The sequence below is a fragment of the Lagenorhynchus albirostris genome, chromosome 2 (genome assembly GCF_949774975.1).
Source record: "Lagenorhynchus albirostris chromosome 2, mLagAlb1.1, whole genome shotgun sequence".
Lineage (NCBI taxonomy): Eukaryota > Metazoa > Chordata > Mammalia > Artiodactyla > Delphinidae > Lagenorhynchus > Lagenorhynchus albirostris.
The window spans coordinates 100807107-100828550 of NC_083096.1; the positions used below are offsets into that span (position 1 = coordinate 100807107).

At 34.5% G+C, this 21444-nt stretch overlaps 1 protein-coding gene across 2 annotated transcripts in view; it reads left to right on the plus strand.

Annotated features, from left to right (window-relative positions):
- The window catches only part of DPYD (dihydropyrimidine dehydrogenase), an 810282-nt gene that overhangs the window by 576951 nt on the left and 211887 nt on the right, over positions 1–21444 (plus strand). The window lies entirely within an intron of this gene.

Here is a 21444-nt window from a genome sequence, read left to right on the forward strand (position 1 = left end):
CCTTCTAAAAGAAGAATATAAGCACCCTGATTTTAATATCTTTTTTCATAGCGTGGGTTAGTTTCCAGTCTTCCTAGAAGTTTGAAATCTACCTTCTTCAAAAATCTTACCTTCACAACTGTGAAATAAATCATTAAAACATTACGTTTATAGCTTCAGCTGACAAGATATTTGCAGACCTCATACCTTTGCACACTTTCTCTCATCATAGAACGCTTGCATTTGAAACAGAAAGAGAAGTTTTAATCCCAAAGTCCTGTTCAGTATCTTTTGCCCTGTGCACTCTGTTGCTGTGACAGCATGAACTTGGTCTTGCAAAGACAATGCTGTGAGGTTCTTGACTGTACTGGTATGGGGATTAGTCTCCTTGGTGATAGAGACAGTGGTAAATATACATAACATAGCAGTGTCCCACTGTTCAAGAAAAGCATTGCTGAATCAGACCAAAATGTGCTTTTGGAAGAGGCTGCATAGACACAAATAAAGCTCTCTCCATGCTGAGGTATTATGTTTTGAGAGCGTGAAGTGTGCCTATAAGCCATGATTAAAAAAAAAAAAGTATATTCTGCTTTTAATTGAATGCCATTCCCACAATGTCAGAAAGAGGAAGGCTGTAGAGGAGCACCTGCTCAGGGTCCAGACAGAACTCCCTTTTATCAGGAGCTATCAAACAGGGCCTTAAATATTATTGTAATGCAGAATAACATGGAGCAAGTTAGCATGTGTCTCAGAAAGAGAGTCGAGAGATTCCAGAGTTGGGCTGTAACGTGCACTATGTTTTCTGTCAGCCCATTTCAATTTTTCCAGCCTGCCATGTTGACAGCAAGAGAATAAAGGAGGTCACAGAGGGTGCTGAACATTAAAAATTAATAAAAGAACTATTGCAGTAGTATTTTATATAAGTAACACCATTCGCGTTTTCTCATTTAAGCTGCAGTTTCTGAATATTCTCCCATACTATAACTCAGTCTAATAAACTGACGGAATTACAGCATTAGAAAAAGTCTTTTGTGTTGCAGTCTTTTAAGCATACACACACTGGAAATTATAGCAGTATCTGCAAACAAGTTTAGCTGTACCTCAGGGCCCGTTAACATTTCCATAAAACTCTATTTCTAAGATTTATAAATTCATCTATAAATATTCACTTGGGTTATAAACTCAACCAAGCCTGGGTAGAACTTTCATTTTAAACAACAAAATGTCCCTAACATTTTTAAGGGTTTGTACCTCATTTCTGATAGGTTCTATAATAAGTCCCTTCACATTATAAACAATTTGTTTTGAAAATAGACTCTCTCCATATTGACAAAATTAATAGTTTTTTTTCCTTTTAAGCAATGTTTGCTTTAATTTAAAGGTAATATAATCTGAAAAGCAGTTTAAACAGGCAATGATAATATATTTTAGGACAGAAGTAAGTTCTATAACAAAGTACCTTCAGAATGAGTTATAGCAAAACCTACCCTAACAAAATGTGTTAAATAATAATGGCTTCAAATTTCAGGAGTGATGAAAATATCAAAATGGCCAAATACCATTCCTAGTTTTATGAATTATGCTGCTTCAATATAGAAAACTACACAAAATATGCCAGGTATTTTTACAAAATTTAAAAAAAATTCCCACAGCACAGTGCTAATACTTACCCAAGTGTTCTCTCAGAACACTGGAATATCTACTTTTGGAAGAGCTGCTTGAATCATAGATTTTTTTTTTTTTAAGTGAAAGCTACAAAGAGTTCAGTTTTGGATAGCCACCTGAAATACAGTACGTACTTTTCATTACCAGGGAAGGCTATTTTTCTCTTTCAAAACTTTCTAGCTCTCTATCAGTCTTTTTTTTTTTTTTTCTCCGAATAAGATCCCTGCTATTTGAAATGAATATTTTGTTTTGTGTCAATGGGGAAATAATGGTGAGGAACTAGAGTAGAGCACATGCTATAAAACAATGGTCACATTTCAGTAATGTCCTTCTTTTAAAACATATTAGCTAGTAGGGTGCAGTGACTAGCTTCAAAAACAGAACCTCAGCTAAGGAATGTCAGTTTAATTATTTCAAATATGATCAGTCTGGATTCTAGAGTATTCTAAAGCAATGTTTCTCAAACTTTGGTTCCCAACTCATGAGTGTACTATGGAATCAAGCTTAATGAACTCTGAACAATTTTTTTTTTTTTAATGAAATAGAACAGAAAAAACTGTCATAACGCTTTGCACACAGTTGGGATAAACACTGGTCAAACGTCTTTTTTTAGTTATACATGTAATGTGCACATATGTATATTTCTGTACTAGGTCATGATGTAAAATGAATTTTTTATTGTGGTTAACTTCAAAAATGTCAGAAAGCTGCTGATTTAGAGGGAGGTCTCTTTGTTAAATAAAAGATGTCATTATGCCTGTAGACGTCATTAAGTGAGGCAACTTCTACTTGTTGAAGTTTAAAATTTATATCAAGAGGGAGAGTTAGGACTTCATTCCAAGGTCTCATCCTCAGCTTTGTTATTTTAGAAACTGCATTTTCCAACTCATCTGTAGGTTATTGGAGTGGGGAATATGGTCAAACACAGGAATCAAATTCATAGTAAAATGACTTATAAACCTAAATTTTAATTGTAGGAGAAATACCTGGCAAGATTTGTGATAACAGTAGGAGTCTATTAAAGGTGATTTCATAGTGAGAACAGTATCAAAAGAAAGCTTGTTCTGTATTCATAAGGAATATTTTCATGAAACTAGGATGACTAATTAAGCTCTCCACCATACAAGTACTTCTGTCTAAATCATTGCCTCTAAAGAATCAATATTCTCTACCTTTCTATGGACAGTAGAAACATAATACTATAAGTTGTTACCACCTAACTTTCTTTTTTTCTAGAATCCATGCAGAACACTTTTTAACATCAAACAGCAATTAGTTCATGTATCACTACACAGTTGAATAAATTATTGGTTTTTTTTTGAGGGGGAGGGGAGAAAATTCCTTGGCTTTATTTATTTGGTTAGAAGGAACACTAATCTCATCAGGAACGTTATTTTTAAACTCTGTCCCCAAGTGAATTACTCATTATTTTACCTAGTTTCAGTTTGGTTATTTTTTTTCTTGATTTAGTTTCAAATTTTGACCCTTTTCTTGACCTTGTCCCCAAATAATAATGGTATCTTAAGCTTGCCCCTAACTCTGTGATTACTATCACCTGTATAAATGGTGTTATCCAGCTGTGGTGGAACATTTTCACATGAAGTCCTCCCTGTAGATAAGATTCTTTTAGAGATGGTTAAAAATGAGTCCTGCATGGCATAACTAAAGATATGTCTTTCTTGCAACTGACTTCACAAGGATAACTTTTATTCATTTATAGCTGCATCGGGAGAAATAGTAATCAAGCAATGGGGTAAACTCATTTGAAGGAGTTTTTGTTATTGTTCCTTATTGTGTTTTAAAAGGTTCTTTTTATTAATGGGGGATGGGCATATTCCTTAGGTTTGTTGTTATTCCGTTGTCCCGCACATATTTCGTTTGTTTTACATGAAAACGCATACACACACACCCACATATAGGGAAAAGTTCTGAAATTTCTCTGCAGAAGGCCCTTTGAGATGATGATAGATTCTTTAGGCTCAGTACAATTTACTTTCTACAAGGTTGAAAAATTAACTCATTTTAAATTATTTTATTTGCTAAATTTGTTTTATTTTATCAAAAAAGGGAAATTCTTGTCCTCAATTTCAAATTTTAGATGTTTGAAATTATTGATTCTGTATCAACTTAGTTAAAACAGTAGAACACTATTATTATTCACTACTAATACTTATGAACTTTATACTGATTTCTGAATAATTCATCAAAGACGGCCTTCAAGATTTGATCTCTGTTTCAGGAACCCATATTTTACTAATCACGTGAAGGATATTACAGAGGTTAAGAAATGATGGTGTATTTCTCAACAAATGATAATGGTATACTCCATAAATGTTCTTACATTCTACAAATAAATGATATATGATTTGATATCTAGCTATGTGGGCTATTGGACAGTGCACACTGAGCTCTTATAGTTACAAGCCTAAAGGTGTTTTCTTTGTAAAATCAACATGGGAATTACCAATAAAAGAAGGTGCAAGTTAGAAATTTGCTAGTAATTTGTAACTCTGTGACAATGTAGGGCTAGAAATGAGTACAAAGTGTATAGTTCAGAAAACCTGAGGGAATCGATGTATCAATAATGTATCAATAGTAGCTTAAAAAAGAATTTAAGCATTGTCTCCACACTGCATATTTTATGTTTGTCTTTAAAATAGTTACTCAAGAGTTGCCGGGACTTAGCAGCATGCACTCAGCTACTGGGCACTACATAAACACAAATCCAATGTAACCACTCTAAGCATAACCTTAAACTTCTTTTGTTGTATTTATTAGTGACTATTGTGTAAAATGGAGAAGATGACAAAACATATACTAGATTGGAGACTCAGAAGTTTCAGTTACGTTTTGTTTTGAATAACTATTTTCACACATGCAAGCAACTGAAAATTTTAGTAAGATTGCTTGAAGTTCTTATACTATACATTACAATTATATCATAAACTGCAGTACTGATATTTTTTATAGGAAGTAGTTTTTAATGGGCTGGATTTTTTTATGTGTCAATCACATGATTACTGATGCATATAATCCTTTCAGAAAAACACACCTACTATCCGTCATAAAATTTCAGCTATCTATTGTAACCATCTTTATCAATAAGAGCTTAGATTTTAATACTGAAATATCTAAAGTAACCTGATAAAGACAATATTTAAATGAATAAAAAAGCAGTAATAAATCATGCCAAAAAGAAGAATGAAAAGGAGAGCCTTCCATTTTATACTCACTTATCTATTTTCTTTTTTTATATGTACCAACATAATGGAAAAAATTCTAGTCTATTATTCACATATGTAAAAACATTCTTAGACTATCACAAGTTTAACTGATCAAATTCTTAAAGAACTTGTTATATAAATATATGTACTATATTTGCAGAATAGTCAAAAGTAGGCATATCAAATAAAGATGTTGAATTACAATTTTCATTATAAATTATCAGTTTAGTTGAGAGAAGCTCACCATTAGGACTATTCTCATTTAAATCATGCTTATTTGAGTATATTCACGTACAGAATGACAAAGAATCCCCTTTTGCATTATATTGCTTTTCCCGAAGCCTGAGTTTCTTACTGTTTGGCCGTCGTTGGTCTATGCAGGAGATCAGAGCCCTAATAATAGATTTTTGACAGTGAGCTCGCCTGCTACCTGCCCTACACAAATCCTCACTGTTCATGTTTGCTTCACGGCAACAAAGCAGACAGAAGGAAAATGCCAAGTGCTGAGTTTGAGGTACAGCCTTGCCTTGGCTTGACATTTCAGCAGAATAGCAGTTTATGAGATGCATAATTTTTCATCTGGGACTCAGCTGCCATATTCATAGACGCTTACAGCTCATCGACAGACTGGAGCAAGGGCAAAGGTTTAAAGCATAGATCAAGGTCTATATTCTTTCCTTAGGTATTTTAAAATAACTGCGGATAAATGATAAAATCGAATAATGTTTAAGAGCCAAAAAATTCTTGGGTATCTGGATAGTATATATGTTTTCTTTGTTCAAAATTAGGAAAATAAATTAATGTCTGTTACCAGCTCCTAAGAAAATATTTGATAGACTTTGTAAACTAAAGGACACCAACAAGCATATTAAGAAAACTTACCTTTGCAGCAGTGGTAATGAATTATTAAATTTCTTTCTTGTGTGTTTGTGTGTGTGTGTGTGTGTGTGTGTGTGTGTGTGTTTTCGTAAAGAATGATTTCAAGCTTGAAATTAATCAAAAATGTTCTATTATGAAAGTAAAACTAGAGAGTATTTTGTCACTGTTTGAGCTTGAATTTAAATATTCACAGATTCATGCATATCTACTGTACTAAAAATCAGTGTAGGTACATGTCAGTGACTGTTTAATTTAGAGCTACACATCTCTGTAAGCTTCAGAAACAGTTCACCATGTCACAATCTCATACAGAACAATGGTACAGTCATTGGATTAATTAAAGAAACCTTGCAGAGAACTGAGTTCTCAGTATGTCAAGATTTCAGTTTTATGTTAAATATTTTCTAAAGGCCAGACCCTTAAATCTCAGGGGCTGTACCAAGCAGTGAGCTGTGAATTTAACCATAGGCTAACTGCTAATGATAAGGAAAAGAGTCCTAGTTGAGGCAGCTGTAATAGTCATTGGATTAGGCTATCAATCACTCGGCTCCCTAAGGAAAAGGAGAAGACCAAACAGTGAAAAGGGAAATTAGGAAAGGAGGGCATGATTAGAATGAGATTCTTCACATCTTTATCCATTCATTGGCTTAAATCCGTAAGCGTTGGTCCAAACTCTCCAGCAAACTCTGACTATAAAGCTAACACATTTATTCCTAACATCTAGAGAACTATCAAAATGTCATTGGTTCTCAGTAGTTAAAGATCTTGAAACCCTCTAGAAGCAAATGCCTGATCACATAATAGAAAATAGATTAACCCTTAATTGTTGGACTTAAGTTTTTTATATATGATTCCTTTATGTATCAGGATTCATGTATGTTGATAAAGGAAATATTTCTATTTAACTTCTAAATTGTAGCCAGTTTTTACTTATGGAAGTCCTGCTGGTGAGGTAAGACTCCAGGAGATCAGTGGTTCTCAAACTTTAATGTGTACCAGTACGTGGAGGACTTATTAGAATACAGATTGCTGGAGGCTTCCTCTTGAATTTCTGATACATAAGTATGGGAGGGCCTGAAAATATGCATTGAACAGTCGATGAAGTACAGTTAGTGTCAGTGAGCATTTTGGTTTGAATAACTTACTTCTCAAATAACTTAAAAGGCTTTAAGCCAAGGTAAAATTAGAGAAGCATGGTATTCTATAAATAAATGCAGAATCTCTGCCCACAGTTAAGTATCTGAAACAAATTGTAGTTAATAAGGTCAGAATTAATTCCTAGAAAAAGTATAGAACACAATATTTGATGTTTCAGAATAGAAAGAATATGTCACCCCATTCCAGATTAAATGTTGATTGCAAACCGTTGTTTATACATTCTGAGTGCCACTAAAGACGATTTATGGATATTAGTAATCCTTTGAAGGTGTCAGAGGTAGACAAGGGTAAAATTAAGCTCACGACTGTGAAATATTATGTTTTCCTTTTTGACTTTGTGCAGATACTAACATACTGAATAATAACAGTTTTCTCCCAGGACAAGCACTTAAATATCAATGAACCTAAGTTACTTTCTCAGACTCTTAAAATATAGAAGACAACAGTATTGGTAGCCTTCTGTTCTCTCTTCACTTACTTCTTTCCTGTCATCCCCATACAATGGTATCCTTTTAGCAGTAAAAGGAAGGAGATAACCAATGTTGCAGAGATAAGCTATTTCAGTGTACAGTATCCCTGCTGTTTGCATGATTACACTATGCACTGAGAGTCTTCCAAAGTCATGTTTATAGCCTGTTTGCCATAATGCTCATCAATCATGGAAGCTGCCTACAGCCTTCTTGGATGGAGGAGTGTCCTGGTGTGCAGCCCAGACAATTTTGTGTCATGTGAATACCTGATAAGTTCCAAGAGGTCCTTAAGTGTAGAGCATGGTAAACCTTTGAGAGACCCATGCGGTATCTGATGCATTAAAGGTACAGACTGCCAAGATGATACAGGAGTGATGGTACAGGAAGAGTTAGGATTGGAATAGAGGAGCCAAAGGAATCTGGTCAGGCCAGCTTAACCTCTTTGCTATGCTTTTGCAAAAAGTCCAGCACTTTGATTCAGTTTGGTGCAGAAAGTATACTAAGGATTCTATACATATTATGTCTGTGGTCTTCAAATTTTTATGCTCACAAATACCCCACATTTAAAAAATTATATACCATGTACCCTTCACTCATTTTAGGTTGACCTTTACAAATTTTGGCTATAAGTTTACTTGATAGCAAAAGACAGAATTTCCCGAGTTCTGCAAATATTCATTCTTAAAATGAAATTGCTACATCATTCTTGTAAATAAACCTAATAGAGTCTAAAAAGCAGTGACTTTATACTCATCATCTTATTTAAAAGTACATAAACAAGCTCTAAATAATAGTTGAAAGTTTTACATAGATTTTTTTTCCCTTGAACTAATATTTTTAATTGAACTTCTCACCAGATTTTATTCTGTTTTATTCTGTTTTCCTATTTTTTAAGCTTGAACTTCTTTTCTAAGCCGCTCTCTATGGAATTTGTCTTTAACAAAATATATGTCTATAACTGGACATTTATATTTTTTAAATTTCTGGGTTAAGACTTTAAATGATAAATGTTTTTTCTTTCATATTGTTAGACTTTAAAATTTATACTTTATCATAATAATATAAATGTATTATAAGTTTTGATTATTTTTCAACATGAAACTAATTTTATTGGAAATGCATTTCTTAATGAGAAAAATATGGCTTTAAAAAAAATATCTGATCATGTATCCATTGATGCATGTTATTCCTAAAAATGCCCAGGTTCAGCATAATTCTATCCTGCTTTTATTTTTAGATGTGAACATTGAAAGTCCTTGTTCATCTAAATAATTTTAATTTTAGAGTGGAAAGAGTTTTATAATATCATAGTCATTTTACTCAAATCTTTGGACACCTTTCATGTTATAAGCTAAACATTACTTATTGATCTTAACCAAAAATACTTAAACAATTTGATGAGTTTCTCTTTCAGTTTTTCTGAAGCAATAACTTAGAAATCATCTGACTTGCAAAAATAGTTTTTACTCAATCATAGACCAACGCCAATATTTTAAATTATCATTCCATTTGGTACCCTAGAATCTTTATACCACAGGGCAATATACCATTGCAGTATTTGAGATCACTGAGAAATATGCTTTTTTTCTAAGGTAGAAAGGAACGTTGAGACACGGGAGTTGGGAACAGAAGAGCCAGCATGATCTCTTGACTGTACTGTTTCTCAGGCAATATAAATTAAGAAATAATACATATGGAAATATGGGATCTAGAAAGTGATTCCCTTAAAATCAATTTACCCATGGGATACATACTGCCATATGAAGTACATCACTGAGTATACATACTTTCAGGACAAGAGTGCTAGCTTATTTCATCTAATCTTCGCACAACTTTATGACAACAAAACAGTACCTTGGTTTTATTACTTTTTATGTAAACTCGACTATGTCTCTTAAAGTAGCACCAGCAATTCTGAGAAAATTTCCTTGTATGGGTTAATAAATTTCAGTATATAAGTTAACATGTGCTAATGGTGGTATTTGAACATTTATGCTGCTAGTCACTTGTGTTACTAGCAAAATTGATCAGCCTTTCTGCACTCCTCAGCCCTGGCAATTCAAAAAATGAGTAGCAGCTGTGTGGAATATCCAGGCCTTTTTAATAATATGATCTTTGTGTGCCCAGCACTGTATTGAACACTCTAAGTGTATTCTTATTTAAATAACCCTATGAGGTGGACATCACTGGGCCCATTTTACAGACTTAAAGACTCAAACTCCAGATGGAGTTGAGCCATGTCATAGGACATGTCATAGTTTGGATTCAAGCTAAGATCTGTCTCCAGAGATGAACTGCTAGGCATTTTTATCAATGTCTTCATCCAAAATCTGCCACAATAAGTCTAAATGGTATAACTATGGTATACTCATTAAATTCTAATAGGCTACAGATGTCACTTAGTAATCTAAAATTTATTCTACGATTTGACAGTCTGTGAACATTGTCAAAATCATGTCCCTTATTATCTGTATCACTTTATCTCCAAATGGGAAAATTGAGTCAAATAGATGAATTAGGGGAAAATTCTTGAATTTATTCCAAAGAAAAACAACAACAACAACAAAAAAAGACAGGAAGCATTCAGGCATTTTTCTTAAAACGTAAGCATGCAGCATTCAATTGAAATGAAACTGACATCAATATAGCCATAAATATCCTTATTTGTTACTGACTTAGATAAACTGAATGAGGGCTTGGTCCAACTGTGATACTGAGAACAAACTTTGGGGTCCTTCTTAATTCCTTCTTTGTAATCTTCAGTCAGTTACAAATGACCATGTATTTCTGCAACTGTCTCACCTTCTTTTTGGACAGATCCATCTTTTTCCCCAGGAGCAGTATTGTCTCCTTTATAATTTCAACTGAGCTTGCAAAAAGCAGTATTAAGTAATTCAGAGATGTTAGTTTTTCATTAAGTGGGGAGAGTGAAAAGGACATTTTGAAAGTAGTGAGGTGGGGAAGATATTGGGCCATAAAACCTATGCTAAGCCCTTTCTGAAAGGGAAATAGTAAACTACACTATTTCTCACTTTCCCTGGTTTAAAACAAAAGAAGATAAAATATAATTAAAATAAGAAGAAGGTGAAACCCTCTTAGCATACATTGGGTATCATATGGCATGAGAAATTTTAATCATTGTGAATTAATTTGAAAAAAATATATAGACATAGTCAAGAGTCCAAGGAATATTTCTTGGACATCTTTGTTCATTTAGCACATCTGTTTAATGATTGACCTATTTAGATTATAAGCTTCTTGAAAGCAGGAACCATTGCTGTTTCTTTGTTATCTCCACCAAAATGTAGGAAAGTTAGAGGCACATTTTAGACCTGCAAGAAACACCTTTTGATTCTTAATTTTCAGCTGTGTACAATTCAGAAGGTTTTGGAGATCAGACTGTCTCTTAATCTCTGCCATCCACCTTGACTTGCTGGTGAGCTTTTTGTAACTAAGAAATTCTAAGAAGAAATTATAAGAAATTCTATAAGAACTTTTCATGTGTGATGTCATTTAATCATTATAACCTGGTCAGGTGGTCTCAGTTAGTGACCTGTTTTACTGAAAAAGAAACTGAGGCACAGAAAGGTCAAGTAAATCCTGTAATATCACACAGCTGATATCTATGTATATTGGGATTCATGCTGTCTGGCTCTTGATATTATGAATTTAACCACTATGGTTTTTTTTTTTTATTTTTTTTATTTTGCGGTACACGGGCCTCTCACTGTTGTGGCCTCTCCCGTTGCGGAGCACAGGCTCCGGATGCGCAGGCTCAGCGGCCATGGCCCACGGGCCCAGCCGCTCCACGGCATGTGGGATCTTCCCGGACCGGGGCACGAACCCGCGTCCCCTGCATCGGCAGGCGGACTCCCAACAACTGCGCCACCAGGGAAGCCCTAACCACTATGTTATAGCAACTTTCCTACCCCAGCTCATTCTGTATTAATTTACTCTATTATGCTTTTGTAATGTTCTTAATATATTATAGGATGAAAATACACAGAGACCCACTTTTGTATTTCTTTAACAACAACAAAAAAATTAGACTGAAAATAATCTATAAATATGCCACTAAGATTAATCACTGTTTAAAAAATATCACAGTAATGACAGGTCACAATTATACTGTAAGTGGCCTAGTAAACCTCTCAGTATTCCTGTTAACCTCTGTGCTTCATGCATTTCTCATATTAATATACTGAGAAATAACACAAAGAAACATATGTACTTTTCAAGGCAGATGCCAAAGGTTTAATGGATCAAATTATTTCTGTGCTGGATTTTTATTCACTAGCTCCAAACATTTGGTCTTTTACTTTAGCCCAATGTTAAAATGGAATTATAAATTTCTGTCTGAAATAGTGTAAAATAAAACATAATAGAAAAGAATTGGGCTAACAGTAATAGTTTGAGTAGCGGAAATATCTTTTTGCCTTGGCCCTTCTAGCTCCCTAAATCCTTGCTTTAATAGCAAGTTTATACTTGATGGGGGTATGGTAACTTTTTGGTAGAAATAATGTGTGTGTGTGTGTGTGTGTGTGCGTGTGTGTGTGTGTATTTGCATGTTTGTTCCTTATCCATTTTTCTAAATTATTCCCCAAAGACTTTTCTTTAGTTTCACCATTTTTGTATAGGTTTACAATATAGCAGGGATCACCAAAGTGTTTAGTGTGATAGTAGTCACCCAAGGAGCTTGTTAAATATGCCACTTCCTGGGCCGAGAGAGCATCTAATTCAGTAGATCTGAAGTGAGGCCAGGAATACATACTTTTCTCAACAAGAATCTCAGAGTATTCTGACACCTGTGATCTTAAGTCCCCATTTGGCACAGGGTTGGCGGGGGCATTTTAATGTGGGGAATGTCACCATTACAAGGTATAAAACTTCGCATAAAAATTTGAGATGTTTGTTTTAAGGAGAATGAAGTGAACCAGTATATCGTTGATGGTCCAGTTTAGTCATTGATCTTTCTAATAATAATTTAGATTTTTAAATGAGTAGACCCTCAGAAGGATTCTCCAAAATGCTCACTAACATTTATGAACAAATAAAGAGTGACCAATATTCAAAGGAACAGTAAAATGTTGACTTAACTCTTAGCCAAATGTCACACTTGTCAAGCAATTTTTACTAACTTTCTATTTGGTGAGCTTTACGTATAGGTATTAAATTTGGGGTGATGGGATATATCTTTAGAGGCCATTCTTTGCTACTCCTATAGTATTCCTGACCAGGTATTTCTGAGAATGTGCATATGATTGGATGTATCAAAAGAGCTGTTTTTATGAGAATATTTTGGATGATTTTTTTGTTTTTCTGAACCAGGAATAGATTAAAACAGAGCCAAGAAGCACTTTCAGCACTTTTATACCTACTTTAAGGCAAGCAGCATTGCTGTTGTTCCAGTGCCCTAAGATAGATTCTAGAATGAATGAAAAGTTCATCTCTCTCTCTCTCTGTGAGGGGTGGCCAGGAGTAGCTGGAGGCAATGCCTAATGTTTAAGAGCTCTAATCCTCATAAGCTAAGATCTTCAAGTAGAATTAGAGACTCGAAGAGTCCTAGTATCTGTTCACAGGGAATTATGTAGTTTTACATATATTCCATCTGTAAAGAGTGTCAGAGAGCAAGGCAAGGAGAAAAAAATAAAACTTTCCCAGTTTAGTCTCACAGACTCCCATGATCTGCTAGATTCTGCCAATTTGCCTTTGAAATGTGAACATCAATGCTGCACATACCTTTAGTCCTGAAGAGGGGATTTGCCTAACCATGCAGACAGAAAAGACGGGGGCAATTCATGCTGGACTGAGATGAGAAGATGCAGAATGTATAGGGAAATAGTTGAGAAAAGGAAAAATAGTAAAAAAGCCAAAATACAATAGCACAAATAAAATCCACATTGCTTTTATGACAGAGAAAAATTGAAACCATGGAAACTCAAATCAGTGTTGTGAAGGGTGGCCTTAGGAATCTCTCCAAAATGTAGACAAATAGGACAGAGAAGTCAATATCATGAAAGAGAAGGTGATGGACATACAGACAACCAAAAACGGAATTCTTGATAAAAGTAGCAGAATGGGGGTGGGGCAGCAGGTAATTAAAGAAAAAATACCAGTCACTATTCTAAGCTTCCTTTCTAAATTTTAGTTTCTTTAATAGGCACTTTCCATATGTTAATTCATAATGAAAGGCATATATTTTTAAACTTTTAAAACACTTTCCTAAATTAAAAAATAATTAGAAAGAATTCACTGATTACCAGAAGAATCTGTAAAGAGACTTACCTAGCACATTCTACAAAATATTTTGAATTACAAGAATATATGGATAAAATTATTCTAGCCACAGATATGGTCTCAAGAACACTAAATAGCAGAAGAAAATGGAGTGGCATATATTTTTAGAAGAAAGGGTAATCAAACATCCAAGTTGATATTAATGTGCGAAAATTCTCAGATATACAAGGGCTCAGAAAATATATCATTCTTTAAAAATATTATTGAAGATATATGTACTAAATAACTGAGTGATAAATTACAACAGTGGTTTTCAAATTATGGTTTCTGGACCAGCAGTAAGCATCACCTGGGAACTTATTAGAAGCACAGATTTTTCAGGGAGAACCCCAAGACTTACTAAATCAGAAATTTTGAAGTGTAGGGCCCAGCAGTCTGTTTTAACAAGCCCTCCAGGTGATTCTGATGCACACTAAAGTATGAGAACCATTGAATTAAATTATGAATCCAAGAGTTAGGACATTGCATAAATGTTAAGCTTTTAAAATGTTAACCATATATGTAGGCCTAAACATTTATTAGAAATTGTTTCAAAATTAAATGCCTGTGTCAAAACTTAATCCTGAAAAAGAAGCCACAAATATTAACAAAATTTTAAAAGGAAAAACTTAGATTCTAAATTCCAGATTATTTTAACAAAGAATAATTTGTGAGAAATAACAAAAGTAGGTGGGTGGAAATTCAGGTGTGCAAATTTCTTATCCTAAATCGGAGATTTTTTTTTGCTTCACTCTTGACGTAGATAATTTTAAAAACTTGAAACAGCCTTTTGAAAAACTTAAGGATAATTATTATTTGAAGTAGTGAAATTTAAAAAGGACATATACTATAAAATACCTAGGAATAAATCTAACTAAGAGGTAAAAGACCTGTACTCAGAAAACTGTAAGACACTGATGAAAGACATTGAAGACAACACAAAAAATGGAAGGATATACCATGCTCATCGGCTGGAAGAATTAATATCGTTAAGATGACCATGCTACCCAAGGTAATCTACAGATTCAATGCAATCTATATCAAAATACCAAGTGCATTTTTCAAAGAACTACAATAAATAATTTGGTGGAAACACAAAAGATTCCAAACAGCCAAATCAATCTTGGGAAGGAAGAACAAAGCTGGAGGTATCATGATGCCTGGTTTCAAACTCAAAGCTATAGTCATCAAAACAATATGGTACTGGGGCAGAAACAGGCACATAGACCAATGGAACATAATAGAGAGCCCAGAAATGAACCCACACTTAGATGGTCAATTAATCTACAACAAAGGAGGCAAAAATATACAATGTGGAAAAGATACTCCCTTCAATAAATGGTGTTGGGAAAACCGGACAGTCACATGCAAAAGAAGCAAACTGGACTACTTTCTCATACAAAAATAAACTCAAAATGGATTAAAAACTTAAATGTAAGGCCTGAAACCATAAAACTCCTAGAAGACAACACAGGCAGTACTTTTGACATTGGTCTTAGAAATATTTTTTTGGATATGTCTCCTTAGGCAAGGACAAAAAAAGCAAAAACAAACAGATGGGACAACATCAAACTAAAAAAATTTTGCACAGCAGAGGAAACTATCAACCAAACAAAAAGGCCGCCTAATGAATGGGAGAAGATATTTGCAAATGATATATCGGATGAGCTTCATATGCAAATATATACAAAGAACTCATACAACTCAACATCAAGAAAACAAATAACCTGATTTAAAAATGAGCAGAGGAGCTGAATAGACATTTCTCCATAGAAGACATACAGGTGACCAATAGATACATGAAAAGATGCTCAACATCACTAATCATCAGGGCAATGCAAATCAAAACCATAGTAAGATATCACCTCACACCTGTCAGAATGGCTATTATAAAAAAGACAACAAATTGAAAATATTGGCAAGGATGTGATGAAAAGAGAACCCTCATGTACTTTTGGTGGGAGTGTAAATTGGTGTAGCCATTATGGAAAACAGTATGAAGATTCCTGAAAAATTAAAAATAGAACTACCATATGGTTCAGCAATTCTTCTGGGTGTTTATCTGAAAAAAACAGAAACAGTAATTCAAAAAGATATATGCATCCCAATGTTCATAGCAGCATAATTTACAATAGCCAAGATTGGAAGCAACCTAATTGCTCATCGATAGATGAATGGATAAAGAAGATGTGGTATATATATATGGAGTATTACTCAGCCATAAAAAATGAAATTATGCCATTTTCCACAGCATGGTTGGACCTAGAGGGTATTATGCTAAGTGAAATAAGTCAGACAGAGAAAGACAAATAACGTTTTCACTTATATGTAGAATCTAAAAAAAAAAAAAAAAATGAACAAACATAATAAAACAGAAACAGATTCATAGATACAGAGAACAAACAGATGGTTACCAGAGGGGAGGGGATGGGGGAAGAGAGAAATAGGTGAAGGAGATTAACAAGTACAAACTTTCATTTATAAAATAAGTGAGTCATGAGTATGGAATGTACAGTGTGGGGAGTATAGTCAATAATGTAATATCTTTGTGTGATGACAGATGGCAACTAGACTTATCATGGTGATCATTTTCTAATGTATAGAAATATCGAATCACTTTTTTGTGTGTATCAGGAGTGAACATAATGTTGTAAATTAATTATACTTCAAAAACAAAGAAGCAAACTCACTGAGAAAAAGATCAGATTTTACCAGAGATGGGGAGTGAGGAGATGGGGAATTAGATGAAGGTGGTCAAAAGGTACAAACTCCCAGTTATAAGATAAATAAGTACTAGGAATGTAATATACAATGTGATTAATAAAATTATACTGCTGTATGTTATATATGAAAGCTGTTAAGAGAGTAAATCTTGAGTTCTCATTACAAAGAAAAAGATATTTTTTCTTTTTTTTTGTACCTATATGAGATGATGGATGTTCACTAAAGTTACTGTAGTAATCATTTCATGATGTATGTAAGTCAAATCATTATGCTGTACACAAACTTACACAGTGCTGTATGTCAATTATATCTCAATAAAACTGGAAGGAAAGAGGACACATATACTTATTTATAATTCTTTTAATGTTTATTATCTTTAATGTTTTAGAATCTATAATTATTAGCCTCTTTCATTCCTATTGTTAGTAATTTGAGCATTACCTTTTATTTCCTTGATAAGTCTACTTGGAAGTTATTAATGTTGTTGATCTTTTCAGAGAACCACCTTTTGGCTTTATTGATTTGTTCTAGCTTTTGTTCATTTTCTCTTTTCATTTCTTACTTCTATTATTTCCTTCCTTTTGCTTGTTTTGGATTTAATTTGTTCCTCTTTTTCTAGATTCTTAGAATAGAAAATGGATGTACAGATAATTGGCTTTATACTTTTTTTCTCTTTTAATATAGATATATAAAACTATAAATTTCCCTCTAAGTGTTGCTTTAGACACAGCCCACAAATGATTTACTTACTTATTGTGTTTATGGTCTGCTACTACTCAGTAAAATGTAAAATTCCCAAGAGCAGAGATATTTTACTGTATTACTTACTGATATATATTCTGTTGCTGGAACAGTGGCTGGCACATAGTAGGTGCTCAATAAACACTGTTGAATGAATGAATATTAAAAATTGGGACCTGACATAAAGAATGGTGGTCTTGCAATATAATTAGAAAGTAATATTTTTGAAAGTCATGTTAAGCAGCATAGTGCTCAAAAGCACAGATTTTTTAATTAATGTATTTTGACACCTTGGGAAACATTTATCTCCTGCATTTTCTCATCTATAGAATAAGAATAAGGCTTACTTCAGAGGGTTTTTGTGATGGTTAAACTAAATGATATGTATAAAATAAATGGTTACATTTATAAGGTGCTTCCTCTTTGCCAATACTACAAAACTAGTACCAGAATATTTCTGTAATGGAAGTAATTATGAAACTCAGCACACTAGAAAGTTGATTTTTTAAAAAGCACTAAATAAAAATTTGGGATCAGTTTCAGTTATGAATCTAAATGTACATTAATAACTAAGAAGTTAAATTCAATACTATATTAAAATATCCATCTTGACCAAAGAATAATACTCTAGGAATGCAAGGGTGACTTAATATTATGAATGTTATTTATATAATATCATTAGATTGTTACTTAATGTTGTTCTGGAAGTTATGTGTAACATATGTTACATGAAAAAAAGGGATATGAATTTTTAGAAAATATAGTTACTTACCTGGAGATGATCTGCTCATATACCTAGGAAATGCAAAATGAAATATTAAATCTTAGAAGTAATAAGAGTATAGGACAGTGTAATGACAATGGTGGCACTAAGATATTATATAGCAGCTACCTTTTATTAAAGGGCCCCTCAGTGCCAGGAACTGAGCTAAGCAGCCTTTACAAAGAATTATTTCATAAATGAGGAAAATTGTGCCAGAGACTCAGGTTCATTTTTATTTGAGGCCAAGTCTGACTGGTTCCCAAGCCTATGCTCTTGGGGCAGTAGGGCCTGCACCATACAGCAGACATACAAACATGAGTTGCTCTCCTATGCACTAACATTCACAGTAGCAAAAAAAAAAAAAAAAAACATAAAATATTCATCCTTAACAAACAATATACGGGGGCTAAATGTGAGAAACAACATAACTGCAGAGCATGGAGAAGCAGATTTGAATAAATGACAAAACATAGTACACGCTTGTAGTAAAATAGGGGTTCCCAACCCTGGTACTGGTCCGTGGCCTGTGAGGAACCAGGCCGCACAGCAGGAGGTGAATGGCAGGTGAGCAAGTGAAGCTTCATCTGTGTTTACAGCCGCTCCTCATCGCTTGCATTACCCACTGAGCTCCCCCTCCTGTTAGATCAGTGGCGGCATTAGATTCTCATAGATGTGCAAACCCTACTGTGAACTGCACATATGAGGGATCTAGGTTGCGCGCTACTTATGAGACTCTAATGCCTGATGACCTGAGGTGGAGCTGAGGCAGTGATGCTAGCGCTGGGGAGCGGCTGCAAATACAGATTATCATTAGCAGAGAGGTTTGACTGCACAGAGACCATAATAAATCAATTGCTTCCAGGCTCATATCAAAACCCTATCAATGAGTGGCAAGTGGCAATTAAGCTGCATCTGGTGGCAGATTATAGTGGCAAGTGAGTTGACGTACTTCAGTTGTACGGCTGCACCTGGTGGCAGGCTTTAAGTCAGAATTCAACACTTATTTTAGTCCACACATGGCCCGCCCATTGTTTTATTTACCACTTCCATCCGCGCCTCTTTCCTGCACTTTGCACTTGTCTCAGTCACAGTTTTGGTAAGAAAACAGGCTAACCCTAGCCAAAATGAGTAAAAAACTAACATCGCTGGAGAGCTTCTTTGAAAAGGGGGAAAGACCCAATGATGAGACAACAGAAGACGCTAAGACTGCCCACAAAAAGAAAGCTGCGTTTAAAAGAAAATACCAAGAGTCCTACTTAAATTATGGGTTCATTGAAAAGGTGATTCACATTCTCCAAGCTCGCTTTTGCATAATATGTGGCAACCGGCTATCCAGTGAAGCCATGAAACATTCAAAACTGCTTCGCTACACGGAGACCAAGCACCCTGCATTAAAATACATGCCTTTGGAGTTTTTCAAAGGGAAAAAATGTGGACACAAAGAAGAGAAGCAATTATTGAAGGCCACCACTTTGTCAAATGTGTCTGCGCTGAGAGCATCATTATTAGTGGCTAACCGCATTGCTAAAGCTAAGAAGCCCTTTACTGTTGGTGAAGAGTGGATCCTGCCTGCTGCTAAGGACGTTTGTCGTGAACTTTCAGGAGAGGCTGCAGTTCTAAAGGTGACATGTGTTCCTCTTTCAGCTAGCACCATAACTAGATGAACTGATGAAATAGCAGAGGGTATTGAGGCACCACTGTTAGAGAGGATTGAGTCACCGTGGTACGCAATCCAGGTTGATGAGTCTACTGATGTTGACAACAAGGCAACAATGCTTGTTTTTGTGCAATATATTTTTCAGGAGATTGTGCATTGAGGATATGTTATGTGCACTTTTGTTGCCAACCAACAGCACAGCTGCAGAAATATTCAAGTCTTTGAATGATTACATATCAGGAAAACTGAATTGGTCATTTTGTGTCAGTATATGCACGGACAGAGTGGCTGCCACGACTGGACGGCTTTCTGGTTTCACTACTCGGGTCAAAGAGGTCACTTCTGAATGTGAGTCTATGCACTGTGTCATCCATAGAGAAATGCTGGATAGCTGAAAAATATCACCTGAACTTAACAATGTTTTGCAGGAGGTAATTAAAATTATCAACCACATTAAAGTACATGCCCTTAACTCATGTCTGTTCGTGCAGCTCTGTGAGGAGATGGACGCAGAGCACACACATCTGCTCTCATACACAGAAGTGAGATGGCTTTCTAAAAGCAGATCACTGGCCAGAATTTTTGAGCTATGAGAGCTGATCCAGAGATTTCTTTTAGAAAACAGTCACCACTGGCAGCACATTTCAGTGACACACAATGGGTCACAAAACTTGCTTACTTGTGTGACATATTCAACCTGCTCAACAAACTCAATCTGTCACTTCAAAGAAGAATGACAACTGTGTTCAACTCGGGGGATAAAGTGGTTGCATTCAAAGTCAAACTGGAATTATGGGGGCGACGAGTGAACACTGAGGTTTTTGACATGCTTCAAAAGTGTTTGCTGGCATAACAATCAATGAAAAACCAAGGAACAGAACAGAAAGCCCTGAAACTCTGTATTCCAAAGAACATAACATATTATAAAAGAAGACTCAAGTCAATTGGGAAAAGATCTTTTATTAAACTTAAAATGAATGGGTAAATTAGCTCCTTGGGAAAAATAATCTAAGTGTATCCTTTCTTCATACTATACATCAAAACAAGTTTTATATTAAAACCTAAAAGAAGAACTGTACTAGATTAAACTGTTGAAAAAAGAAAAATGATAGGTGGATAGTTACCCTATTTGAAATGGAAAAGAAAAGCTTTCTAAAGGTGAAAGAAATGAAAAAATATCACAGTGAAGATATTGAATGTGTTTGCATGTAATTTTAAACATCTATATATTTTTTAAAAACATGAACAAAACTAAAATATGAATGTAAAAAGTGTTCGTAAGATAATAACTCAGTTGCTTCAGAACCAAGGTGCATGCCTTCTCATTAAGTGAATACCATATAATATAATAGTTCTATCCTCAACAAAAGGCTTAACAGCCAACATGCTATCACCAGTGAGTTGGCTTTCTAATGACATCCCTCAGTTTATAGCATAATATCCAGGTGTAAGTCAAAAAATCAGCTCTTTTCTGGTCTGTCGTAAACTAGAGGTGGAGTTTTAAAGTTCTTTGAGCAAGAAAGGAAAATAAATAATAACACAAGGAAAAAAACCCTTTTAAAACTCAGTTTACAGAGATGTGCAAAGTAAAGCAGCAGTGAGGTATTTTTAAGTATCAAATTGGTAAAATATTTTAAAGGGAATATTTAATTCAAAAAATGGTGGTGAAAAAAAAAAATGGTGGTGAAGTAGAGATTTTGACACTCGATTGGTAGAATTGTAACTTGATATACATTTTCAAAACAAAACCTATGCCTGTATGCCTATTTGATATCATTTAGGAATGTCCCTTAACTTAGTACTTGTGTTGGATTCTCTATTTCTGTTTCCTCCATTCTTAGTGTAATAACTTAGCATATTTAACTTAGCATAGTTCCTCGTTCTTAGTGTAATAACTTAGCATATTTT